Source organism: Emydura macquarii, unplaced genomic scaffold, assembly GCF_026122565.2.
Source record: "Emydura macquarii macquarii isolate MOO-44397 ecotype Brisbane River unplaced genomic scaffold, CSIRO-AGI_Emac_v2 contig_1483, whole genome shotgun sequence".
In the NCBI taxonomy this organism is placed as follows: domain Eukaryota; kingdom Metazoa; phylum Chordata; order Testudines; family Chelidae; genus Emydura; species Emydura macquarii.
The window spans coordinates 17487622-17500460 of NW_027131620.1; the positions used below are offsets into that span (position 1 = coordinate 17487622).

The 12839-nt window shown below is 46.7% G+C and overlaps 1 long non-coding RNA gene across 1 annotated transcript; it reads left to right on the top strand.

Moving 5' to 3' along the window:
• Positions 1-10392: 10392 nt before the first annotated feature.
• LOC137157377 (uncharacterized) lies at positions 10393-12063 on the top strand. Its single transcript, XR_010921098.1, has 2 exons — positions 10393-10439; positions 11556-12063. It is a non-coding gene; the product is annotated as an uncharacterized lncRNA (long non-coding RNA).
• Positions 12064-12839: the final 776 nt, after the last annotated feature.

Genomic DNA, 12839 nt, shown 5'->3' on the forward strand with positions numbered 1-12839 from the left:
AATCATAATTTTTAAACCATTCCTGAGTTTTTTTGGGCTTGACTCAGTTTTTGAACATTTGAGGTAGGTAATACTGTTACAGAAGTAGGTTAAAAGTTTTAGACCAAGATAATTCAATTAACTCTCCTTTTAAGATTAGTTTTATAACCCTTAGCTAGAAGAAAACACTTAATCAGATTACCTTTTAATCATCATTTCTTGAGGCAAAATAATCAATTTCACCAATCATTTTTTCCTCATCATGGAGAGCAACTTTTTTAGCAACAACTTGATAAAGTGTTTAATTGATGTATTTATTGTACCAATAAAAATACCAATCACTTATGAAAAGTGTTTATGATTTTGTTAATCAAAATCCCTAAAGACCACCATCACGTCCGTGATCACAGAATGGGCTCGGTTGCAAGCAAACGAGTCTGCTACTGTTCTTACAAATTATGCTTTCAGCACACAGTCCAACCTTTATTCTTTGATTTCTTCTGGAGCACCACAGGTTTTACCTACAAGGAGCTTGTGTATCACCCATTTGGATTTCCCAATAGGCTTTCAATCCTGATACAATTATTTAGGAATATAACAACTCCTTGCATCACACCTCAAAGACATGAGGCTAAAATCATCCTTAATCCTTCAGTCTCTTCTGTGCTTCTTAACTGAGCAAAATGCTGTCTGAAGACAATGGTAGTTTCGCTCAGTTGAAGGCTGCAGAATTTGTCCCAGGTGATAGTGTTTTTGCTCTAGCACCAGGGTTCAGTCAGGTTTTTCAACAGAAGCCCTCGGAAAGAAAGGTTTGTAGCACTTATTTCATCGAGCACATTGTGCTGGAATTAGACAAGGTTTTTAAATATATATATATATTTTTAGCTGTCAAGTGCTTGTTGCTAATCATTTGGTCAATTCTAGATTAAAAAGACAGCCTGATAAATTCTTTAAACAGTATACTCCTATTTCCCTATACGTTACAATTCCTTATCCGGGGGCAGGTGGTTCCAAAGTTCTGTAGAAGTCAGAGTATCAGGAACTACTCCAGCCCTTTTGAGTTTGTCATGCAAGCCATCTGCTTGGAACATATCAAGGACAAAGACAGTCAAATGTCAATGCAGGGAGTCTCCTAGGAGGAGAGACAGGGCTTTGATTCTTGGAAAGTAGCAATGGCTATTTTAGTGCTGTAGTTGATTGTCAACTATAAAAGGCCAGCAGCAGAAAGGTAGGCTAGGAAAAAAGTTCCTACAAAAGGTCAAGCATGCATTGTAGAGCATTAGTAAGAGCCAGACACAAGAGGATAATTCCTAGGGGGCTGTTATATCACAGTTACAAAGTGGGGTTGCTAAGAGTCACCATGCATTGACCTGTGAGGATTAACTATTTGATATTTGGGAAGTTTTCTGAGGGTATAAAGCACTAGGTCATTATTCCTGATTGTATTAATTTATCTGGGGGAGGTACTCGCAGACACGTAAACCAGATGGACCACATGGGATTTTCGGACTATTGTTAAAAGCAGGAGTGGCCAAATGCAGCCAGTGAGTTACACAGCTTTGCGAGTAGCTTCTCTCCTCTTTGATATGGTGATGCTGGCATGGAGGCTAAAGGGCCCAGCTTGCAATGCTCCCCATAGACCCTAAGAGCCTGTCTGGTACCTGGGATTTTCCAGGAGCTACACTTGCCTAGAAAAGAAGGTTGCTCTTCTGCAACATTTTGTGACTGATCCCACATCCCTTCCTCCTGTGAGCAATCGTACTGATGTCAAGGGGGTTGGCTGTAGGAGTAAAGGTTTCAGAAGGAACCTCCTGTTGGTTAAAGGCAGCAGGGTATTAACAAGCTTGCACTAGAGAGCAAGTAAAGTGACTCACCATTTCATTAGCCCAGATCCATGACTCCCAGTTTAGCTGGGTTTAATATTTAAGGAGCAGTGGGGAAAAAAGCCCCAGAAGTAAAATGAGAGCACCTGAATCTAGACACTTTTCTGTCCCCTTGATTGTTAGAAAGTTGTGGTTACTAGTTCCCAGCACCCCTTTTTAGAAGACAAATATAGCAACATATATTGAAATTCCCCTGTCAAGTCTATATTTTAATTCTAGAAGCCTGCCAGGAGTCTGCCAAATGTCCATTTTAATCAGAAAAGTAGTAGGTACCAGCAGAGATTTTCATTTTGGTTTATTTGCTTTTGTGACAGATTATGCTGATGAACGCAGCATAAGGTACAGAGTGTGCAGAGCAAAGCTCCTCACCTGTTCTACATTATCCTGTACACCCTACAGAATTGCACTGTGTCTGTCGAAGAGTCCAAGATCCATGGTTGCTGTTTTCTTTGGTGTCTCCGAGATACTTATATGGCTCCGCCCAGCACTATAGCATCACCCGTCAGGTAGGAAGTGCTATTGTCTCCATCGCAGATGGGGAATATCACAGAGAGGCTAAGGCCTGGATCCACAAAAATAATTAAATGTTGCACTGCTGGTACCTAACTCAATCACCTAGAAAAAAAACCCACCAACCCAACCTACCAGGAACAAGAGGGCAATGCACGAATTAGGCAGCCTATACAGTGTATGGGAGAAAGGTGCCTTACAAGGTGACCCACACAGCACGCCAGCTGGGGAGCCACTTAACTAACCCAGGGGATGAGAGAGGATGATGTGACAGGGTGTCCCGAGCGTGTAAGTTCAGGCTGCAGGAAGGTGCCTCTCTCTGCTTAGCAAACTACGACTGGATTGCAGGCAGGTGCCCAGTGTGTTTCTTGTGGGAGAGAGCTAGGTGCCTCCCCTGAGCCACCGCAATGGCTAGAGGAGGTGGTGGTGCCCACCATATAACTTTCAGCCTCGTTGTTAGAGCCCTGACCTGGCATGCGGGAGACCTAGGTTTAGTTCCCCCCCTCTGCCAGGAGGAGAAAAGGAATTGAATCCAGATCTGCCACATCCCAGCTGAGGGCTCTAAGCACCGGGCTGAAAGCTATACTGGACTGGCCTCGCGTGAGACAGAGGCAGCTGAACACTGGTCTTCCCCTGCTTTGTGGATTGCTCTGGCCCTTAGGCTGGAGATGGGCATCTGGTGGCTGTGTAGAGTAGAGGGAGGCAGCTGGGTGCATGCCCACAGGCAGAAACAGGTGCGATGTGAATTTAGGCACTCACAGAGTTTGAGGATCAAAACTAGGACTTAGGCACCTAACTCTCTTTATGGAGCTGGGCCTAAGTGACTTGCTCAAGGTCACACAGGAAGGCTGGGAGCCCTGGATTCAGGTACAACAAATTGCAGGCTAGCTCGAACCAGTGGATAATCCTTCCTCCCTTTAACTACTGTCCTCACCAAAAATCTAATGCAGTCCCTCAGGCATGAATATTGGAGAATGTCAGCGTGCATTATTTCCTCTTCTTCTTTTTCACTCGGCTGTTTCCCACCATCTCATGATTCACACTAGGTTAGTAGAAGGTAGAAGAAGGTACCAGGTATTTTTCCTGCAGTGGATGCCAGGCAAACCTTAGCTTAACTGACAGATGGCTCAAGGGGCCAGCCATTTCCCCCTTATGTTGATACTGTTTAAGGGATCAGTTCCTTCCTCTGGCTGATTACATAGAGGGCCTGAGAACTTGCGGTCCTCCTGCCTGTTAATTTATAGCTAGGCCATGAGTTATGTGCAGCCTCACAAATGAGCACATCCCAGAGAGAAAAATAGCTGAGAGCATATAAAACCCTCTAGCCTTTTACTGCAAAGATGCATTTAAAGAGGTTGTTTAAGCAGCTGAAACTAAATTATGAAAAACCTTTGAGTTTTGTTACTTGTTTTTAACTTTAGCCCTTTATTTTTATGTCAGAACAGTTCCCAGCAGGCTTGGGTTAAAGGTTGGTTTTAAAACTGGCTAGGTTACAAGGAGAAATAGCCACACTCACTTGCAAGCTCACAGAACCATATGGGGGCGGGGGTAGGAAATCAGCTCAGTTTAACACCTTCTATTCCCTATAGTTTACAGAGCCCCAGGAATGTATAGCCTCTTAAAACACAGCCCTGTACAGCTTCCTCACTTCCAATAGCTTCTGATAAGGAAGTTCTGACTTTACAGGCATTTAATGGGATGAGGGAGCCAGGATTCAAACTGGGCTTGCTTTATGCTTAGGAAATTAGCCTTAAAAAATTAAGGTTAATGATCTTTTCTATGCATTCCTCACAGCACTTGCCTGGTGCAAGTTTACTCCTATTCACAAGGCTTTGGGAACTACTAATCCATGATTTCACACCCTGCAGAGACTGCACAGCAAGTTTAGTGCACAGATTAATTTAATGGGTGGCTGGGTGACTCTGAATTTGCCATGTGTAAGGTCCCTTATCCAGTCTTCCAGGGGAAAGGCAGGGGGAGATGCAGTTACTTCAGCTGTCATAGAAGAGCTCACAGCTTGTTAACGCCACTTTATGGGACTCAATGGATATATCCAAGCTATGGAATTAGACATGCATTTCACAGCCCAAAGTCTGAGAAACAGTGTTTTGGGGGTGAGGAAAGGGGGCATAGCAGGAAGACCGGGAGAGGGGTGAAATGGTGATGAATTAACCCAGCCAGGACTATGGCCCAAATCCTCGGAGTTATTTAGGTGCCAGAGACAGAGGCCTCACTCTGTTCCAGCTCGCTATGTTCTCTTGTAACTATTCACAGATATCTAGGGCTGCTTTGAAAAGAGCTTGTCAGAGGCACCTTCCTTCTACAGCCCTTCCTCTACAAATCAGGATTCAGACCTGTGTCCCACCTAGTTCACAACAGTGCATTGCCATGAATACGGTGGTTTGCTGTGTCCCTTGGAAGTCATTCTGGAAATAGTAAGTTTGCCCCTAGCTATTGAATTTTCAGCCAACCCAATGGTCCCAGCCCCAACACACCAGTTTAATTTTGCATAACATTAAAGCTCTGAGCTGCCCCAGAAAGAGAAACAGATTGCAGAGTGGGTCACTTAGATCTTTAATAAAATATACAGTATGCATCCCATGCATGGATGTAAAATTACTTTACATGCTTTTTAGTTATTTGCATAATGCTGTCAATTAAATTCATTTTGCTACTGGAATATTTAAGTGAAGGGAAAACCCTTCTGTTATTGTGTAGTAGGAGCTGGTAGACTCCCAGAGCAGAAGGGTAATTCCTCATTGATCATTTCTCACTGCAAGAATGAGTGAGGCTTGGATCACAGCAATGTTGATTTCTTGATACTGGAAGACTCCGATTAATATCAGTGTCCAGCTACCTTTCATCCCTCAAAGTCTCGCTTGGAATTAGTTTACAATGCACCTATGTTGTCCTTCCTGCAGTGAGTTTGAAAGGACTAGAACTAAACAGCTGTTTTCTTGTCCATCTCTTCACTCTGAGCAGCTACTTCCATGCTGATGTGTTGCTAAGAGCAGCCATCTCCACAGCTGGATGAAATTGGGTGTGGGGCAGGGTTTTAGGCCCAGATTGTCACACTTGCACAGGCAAGTGTGCACACATGCCCATTCGATCCCTTTGAATCAGTTAGCAGCTGGGTGCCCATGTGCACAACCCTTAGATGTGTGCACAGATGGCCAGCTGGGACATCTCATTGCAGAAGCCACATGCCTAGGTTATTCATCTGCACAGATACGATAATCTGGGCCTCATTGGATTTGTGACCATATTATGTTTGAGACCTTTAAATGACAGAGCATCTACAGTGTCCTGCCAAAAGCCAGTTGTTTTTTTAAATATATTTGATTATTCAGATAAACACTCAGTTTCAAACTACAGAGCCTGGGAGAAATGTATCTATGTGATTAACACTCACCTGGAAACAGCCACCTTCATAGGAAACCCCTTTGTGTGTCCATTTGAATCTCTGTCTGCAGCCTTTGCTGCATTGCCTGATTGGTCAGAAATCTGCAAGATCCTAGCATGCTCATGGCAGCTACTAGCCTGCTGATCTTAGACAGACAGGCACATCCTCAGTTCTCTTTTCCGGTAGCAGGGGTTTCCCCTAACAGAGGGGAATTCTGGCAAGGCATAAAGCTGGCTCTATGACACCTACTCCCAGCTCCCCTTCTCCTCCCATCCCTGTAAGGAGCAGGTGGGGATGAGACACTCCAGCAGACTCTGACTGGCAAAGTGGTCCCTGCTGGACCAGTCCCCAGCCAGCCCCAGGATCAGGGGAACAGAGATATGGCTTAGAATCACCTTTCCTAGCTCCATGTCCCACACGGAGCCCATCCCAGCCAGACCCAAAGATACAGTTTGATATTTATAGCCTTTGTTTCTGCAGCAAGAAAGCTGCCTATTAAAGCTTGGCATCCTTGGCCTTCACCTGAAGAGCCCCCTCTCTGCTTGGTTTCCAGGGAAATACCCACTCCCTGCATCAAGGCGCTCAGATACTAGGGTGATCAGGAACCATAAAAAAGGGAAGCAGATGCCACCGCTGAGGTGCCCCTGCAGCAATGGTTTATTCACAAGAGAGCTTTAAAAGGCAGATAGTGTCAGAACTCAGAGATCCATTGGTCCCAGGCTTGGCAGGGAGCCTATAGCCTGTACCATGAAAGTAACTAAACCAGATCAGAGTTTAGAAACTGCCTCTGTCTAGTGCATCCTGAGGTCAGGTCTTGTCACTTTCCTGTTTAGTTCGAACCCTCTTTTCCTGATCTGGGGTGGCTGCAAGGCGATCCCATCAGCCCTAGGTGTCACTATTGAAGCTTAATGTAATGTTTGTAGCTGAGGCCAGGGAAACAGACTGGCTGTGGCTACAAGAACATTTTTAGAGCTTTGACCTTCCCCTTCCCCTGCCGTGCTGCAGTAGCTCCAGCAGTGGGCGTGCGATCAGGAGTATTTTCATTTGCATAGGATTCATTTATAAAGAGAAGGGCAGATTTTCAAATCATATAGCTAAACAATTGCAGGCCCAGTTGGTACACACATTTCCTACAACTCAAGTCACTGCAAACACAAATGACTAGCTCTGGTCACATCTGCACACAGACTGTTAACAGTGCACAGAAATGCCATTACACACACATCTTGCACATGCCAGTAGATGGCTACCTTTTAAAAAAAAAAAAAAAAAACCCCACAAACACGCAGCAGCCTGCACATCTTCACACACACAGGCTGGAGCAGCACAGCAGCCTCATTCCCTCCCCTCCCCCACCTTCTAAGCTTTGCACAATACTTGTTGCCTTTGGACAGAAGCAGGACAAATAATCTAGCACTTGAGCACTGCTGAGCTGGGGTTGGAGTGGTAAAGCCTCCTGATGTGCAGCAAGGCAGATCAGGTTTTTTTGTTTAGTTTTTTTACATCTTTTGGAGGTTTCCCAAATTCGTCCCCATCTCCATAGGCACCTGGGCTGCCTAGAAGCTATTTTTGCACTTGGTGTCAATTGCTCGGATAGGATAGATCAGATGAGAAAAAGACTATTGTCCATGTCCAGTGCGGATGTGACACCCTGGCGGAGCATTAGAAGGGAGCAAATCCCATTCATTTAGAGGGAATTAGTCCTCTAACCACAGGGGAATACGACAAAGAAGCTCTAGAATAGCTATTTTCTGCACTTAAATACAGTGGCTAAGAGTCTCAGCTGACATCCATCAGTGTCATTCCTCTGAAATCAATGGAGCAGTGTCAAATTTATGCCAAGCAAACAGTCAACTTAGCTTGTTGCCCCAGGCTACAAAACCCTGAATGTTACAACATGCCAGGACTCCCATTGGCTTCTTCAAAAGAAAGAACGAACCTTTACCCTGGCCACCAACAAATAATGTTGCTTTTCTAGAGCCCACAGCCCTGCTATTTATTAATGGCTACCCTTGGTTTCAGACAGGTGGTGTCCATCAGGGAAGGGCAGAGGGGAGGGGAGGGGGGGGAGAAAAGAGGAGGAACATGAAGGAGAGGCACTCACATAATTATTTCCTCCTCTTGATGCTGGAGACCCTGTCGCCAAATGTGTTGTGCGACGCACCCCTGCACTGGCTCCAGCCCCAGGTTGAATGACAACAATTCCTTCAGTCCCCAGGCTAGCTATAGGAATGGAATAAGGCCGGGAGTACCTGCCCCCTCGGCTTTTGGGGAATTAGGGCTGTGGAGGCTCTGTACCTACTTGGACTTTTCTAGCAAGATTCCCTCTAGAAGCCCCCAGAAAGCATGGCCACCAGGGCTGGGTTAGATCAGAGTTCCTCTGACAGAGGCAGTGCATGGTGCCCAGAAGCATACTGCTCTGCCCAGATCCCACACTGTCTAGTCCAGTACAGCAAAGGCCAGGCCAAACCTGGCTTGCTTTAGCCTAGGGTTACCACCTCTGAAATGCAAAAAACCCCAGCCCCCCAAAAGGCAAGCCCACCCCAACCACAAGGCAACTCCCCAAAAACCTCTACCTTTCAACAGCCACTTACAGTATCTAGAGAACCCCGATAGACCTGAGTGAGATCATCATATCGCCTCACTTTCACATGACTCAAACCCTCTCACACACAGCACTTGCATGTTGGTGAGCACACAGCTGTTGTATTTTCCAATAGTTAGGATGGGTTATCACTTAAACTGTGGAAGTGGGAACGCTGCAGCATCTTTAGTGGGACACAAGCTTTTAACAGTAGCTATCCCAGCTTATTGTAATAATCATGCAAATCTTTAGACCCACATCAAACCACCATAGTGGATTAGGTTATTTTTCTGGCAACTAGCAATTCCATAAAGAAAGCCAGCCAGGCCTGTCAAATTCCAGCCAGGTGGTAACCCTGCTTCACAAGGCAGGCTTGGCCATCCAGCAACCCACAGAGCAGGACAGCAGCAACACCCCTTTCACAGCAGTCACCCAAGCAGCAACCTTTCCCTCACTGAAAAGCTGCTTCATTGCATTCCCCTGCCACATTGGGATGCAGCCCTGCCATCTCCAAGGGGGCAGCTTCCAAGCAGCTGTGACCCATACAGTCCAGATGAACTCCCCACCCCTTCTCCTGGGCACAGAGGAGCCCCATTCTCTCTCTCCGACCCTGTCCTTCGGGCCCCCCCCAGCACTGGGAACTGAGCATTCCCACCTCTGGCTGCCTGGAGTAGGCCCTAGCCCTGAACTCTGCTGGGTTGCTTTAGCAAAACTGCATATTAGCCCAACTTGCCTTTGTGAGCAAAATAATCCCCACCTGCAAGGCATGAGGCTCTTCCTTAGAGGGCAATGCTACTGAATTCATTACAGTCCCTCATGGGGTCTGCTGAAGCCCATGGAAAGATGCCCCCCAACTGTAGTAGGCTGTGGGTCAGGCCCCAAACAGGGACAGAGATTAGCACTGTGTTGCCAGAAACCCCTGGCTGTCTCAGGCCCTCCGTCACCCCAGGTGGCCTGTCAGACTGAGCACCCAGCCGTTTTCCCTCCCAACAGCTCCCAGCAGGAAGCCCAGCCTGCTGATGCTGTTGGAGAACAGAAGAGGCAGCTCAGCATTTGACACCATGACAGGCGCAGGGGACTCAATCGTGGCTCAAGGGGATGTGCTTTTATTTTTAGAAAAAATGAAGTGGTTATTTTTTTCCCCTCTGATGATGTTACCCAGAGACATGACCTAGAAACCCAACAGCCATACAGGAAACAAAGCAGATCTAGAGAGAGGCCAGGTACAGCAGGGACCTGGGGCACACTCACCACAGGTCTCATCTGGGGACTAGTTTTCATCCCATTTGATGCTCCCTCCTGTGGTTGCTCACCTCATGGTCAGTCACTCGGTCATTCTCTCTCTCTCTCCAGACTCAGGTTATTCCTTCTTCATGACTCAGCTCTCCAGACAAATCCCTGTAATCCTCCTCTTTCCAGGTAAGAAAGTCCCACCAGACCAGCTGCCTAGTAGTATCTGCCACAATTCTAGGCCACTTCCTAGCAGAAGGTAGGGGAACCTAGGCCCACCTGCAACTCTGTGTTCTAGCCCAGGGATTCTACAGTCAGCAGCCAAGGTCTGCATAATCTCTAGTTTTGCTGCTTCCTACTACATCTCCCACATACCTCCTTTTCATGTTTCTGGTTTGTCCCTTCCCTCAGGTAGGCTCCTAGCACTTCACTCTCTCCCTTGGCTGCCTCTTTAACCCACAAATTAATTCCTATCTTCTACATCACTGCTGCAACCTTCCCAGCTACATACCTTGGCTAACTTCTCCCACAGCTGGGCTGTATCAGCCATTAGTCATTTCTAGTCAAGCCAGATTTTCCACCAGGTGCAATGTATAAGGTTAATTGGACCTATCTGTGACACCTTAACCCCTTTGGGTTGGTGTGGGATAAATACTCCATTCCAGACAATTAACACTGGTATATCATCAGCTGATATGAATACATCATTTCTGCTACTGATTTTCCCCTATGCAGAAGACACCTGGCTAGTCAAACTCAAACATATAGGCCCTCATTCCTACAAATGCTTAACTCTATGCAGTGTGAATTATCCCAAAGAAATCAGCTGAACTACGCATGCCCTGCACAAGTAAGCAAGTGTAAAATCCTGACGGGGGTTTTCCCCTCAAAACACCAAACCAAAGACAAGCATTATCTATTTCAAAGGCACAGAGAACTCACTAGGGGTCAGATTAAAATAAGCCCTCTTGGACAGCTCTTATTTTACATTTATTTCTGAGAGCTAACAGTGGGTTTGTTTGGTTTTTACAAGAAACGTACCGTACCAGTTTGTAACTGGTTGGTTTCCCATTATTTCGAATGGCAAACTGCATTTTCTGTGTCTTGACTTATGTCATCAGACATGGCAGAACTGCAGCTCTTGCTGACGTTATCGATCCTTTTTTGAAATTCTATTTAAGATGCTTGATCAATGATTTATTTTGCCTTATAGTTGGTTGGACTGAAAAGAAAATCTCTTACATGGTATTGCTATAGCTCAACAGGACAAATCCCTCCTTGGTGTGAATCTGCTGAGGTCAACAGAGTTGCATCAAGGATCAGTCTGTCCCTATGTGTTTTTAATTGCTTCCTTCTGTGTTTACTCCTGTTTGCTGCTGGCTCTCAGGGCAGAAATCAGTGCTGATTTTTCAGGGGTGCTAGAGAACTGATGTCCTCATTGCCCTTGCAACTCATCCCAGCCCTGAGAAGTGGAGGCAACTGGGAAAGGGACATTTCAGAACTGATATGCGGGGGGGGGGGGAGGTAGATTCCAGGCCACGATTGCAGGGGATGGACTGAGTTGCATGCTGGTGCTCAGAATGGAATAGCAGCGGGGTACAGGTCGGAAGTGCAGGGCTGAGCTGGAGGCAGGGAGTCCAGGGTTGGAATAGTATCATCAAGTTAGCATTTTCTCAAGTAATGTCCTCATGAAAGGTGCAAACTGGCAGAGCCTGAAACTCTTGCTAAATGCACAGACAACCAGTGTCTGAGCTTCCCCCACCCCAGTCAAGTGCTCTCTTCTTTCTGCCAACATGTGTCACCCATTACCCACAGGATCTCCCCATCCACATTCAATGCTTAGCCTCACTGCATGCTGACACTTGCAGCAATTCCTCCCCTGAGCTATTTGGGCAGCAGGTCCATTAGTTTGATGGTAAATCGGAGGTCACACACAGTAGCTGATGGTTTGTTGTTTCAATCACAGGTCAATCAGATTAACCATTGGATGTGCACTGTGTTCTGGAGCTAGCTCCCAGCTCAGCTGGGCGAAATGATAAACTCCGCTGGAAGGAATGTGGGATGCAGATGCAGTAAGGGATGAATATCTGGGCTTGTGCGCAGGGATCTGGAGGAGGACACTGACTGTGCAAGAATGTGCTGGGCAAATTAGATTCTAAAAGTTAGAGCTATGAATGAGCAGAACAATGCTTTGGCTGTTTCTAAAAATGTGACTCTGGAACCAAAAACGCATGCCGGCAGAGAGATCTGGAGATGGATGTTAGCCGCCCTGGGTGCAAGTGTGGGGTCTGGAATGGAGCAAGACCACGTGACTTAGGAGTATCAGAGGTGGGGGTGCTGAAAGGGCCAGGGAGGCGTTCGAATGCCTTGGAGGGTAACAGAATAGAAAGGACTGGGGCACATCCAAGGAGGCAAAGGAGGGCCGCAGAGAGAAGCTTGGAGAGCAGGGGGAGGGTCAGCAAGAGATGGCTGAATTTGGAACCAAAGCTAAGTGTGGAGATTTCAGAAGCCCTGTCCAGACGCAGCAGAAAACCCTGTCCAGCAGATCAGTACATCTGAGTTTTGTTTTACTTATGTAACCAGCCTGCATGTAGACAGTCACGGCACACAGCTGAATGGCCAGTACTCGGCAATTTCTCCAGAGGTTGTGTGAATGAAGGCAAGAAACCCTGTAGGGTGCACTGTAACACATAGAATTGGAGCATGCGTCTAGGCACAGGCCATGGTTTATCACTCTGCTTTAGGGCATCACGCATACAGCAATGACATCTTCGCTTCCTGCTACATCTGTCAAATCTCTTGCAAAACTGCTCGCTCCTGGGCTTTCCTCTCAGAGTACTGGCAACCTCCGCCAGCAAACACACTCTCTACACATCTCTCGGGGCACATTTGGTGTGAGCCATGGGTTGGCTGGCTGGCCAATGCACACCAGCTCAGTTTCACACTGGGTATGCTGTGTGGTTTTGCACCAGGCTGGGGAACACGTGGGGAATGCTGGCAAACATGGAGTCCTCTTGTGGCTTTACTGAGAACTCTCCTAGACTTCTTACATGGTGTCAGAGAGTCCAGGACAAACCTAGCCTCTCTCCAGAACATTGCTCCTTGGGGGATGACGCTCTTAACGCAGAAAGTGTGGTGACAGTGTGTCACTAATGAAGGCAAATGCATGTGCTGAGATGAGGACCTTTCCAAGGGCACCTGCGGGCGATTCCAGCTTCAGCTATGCACTGGGAGTAACACAGGACATCCT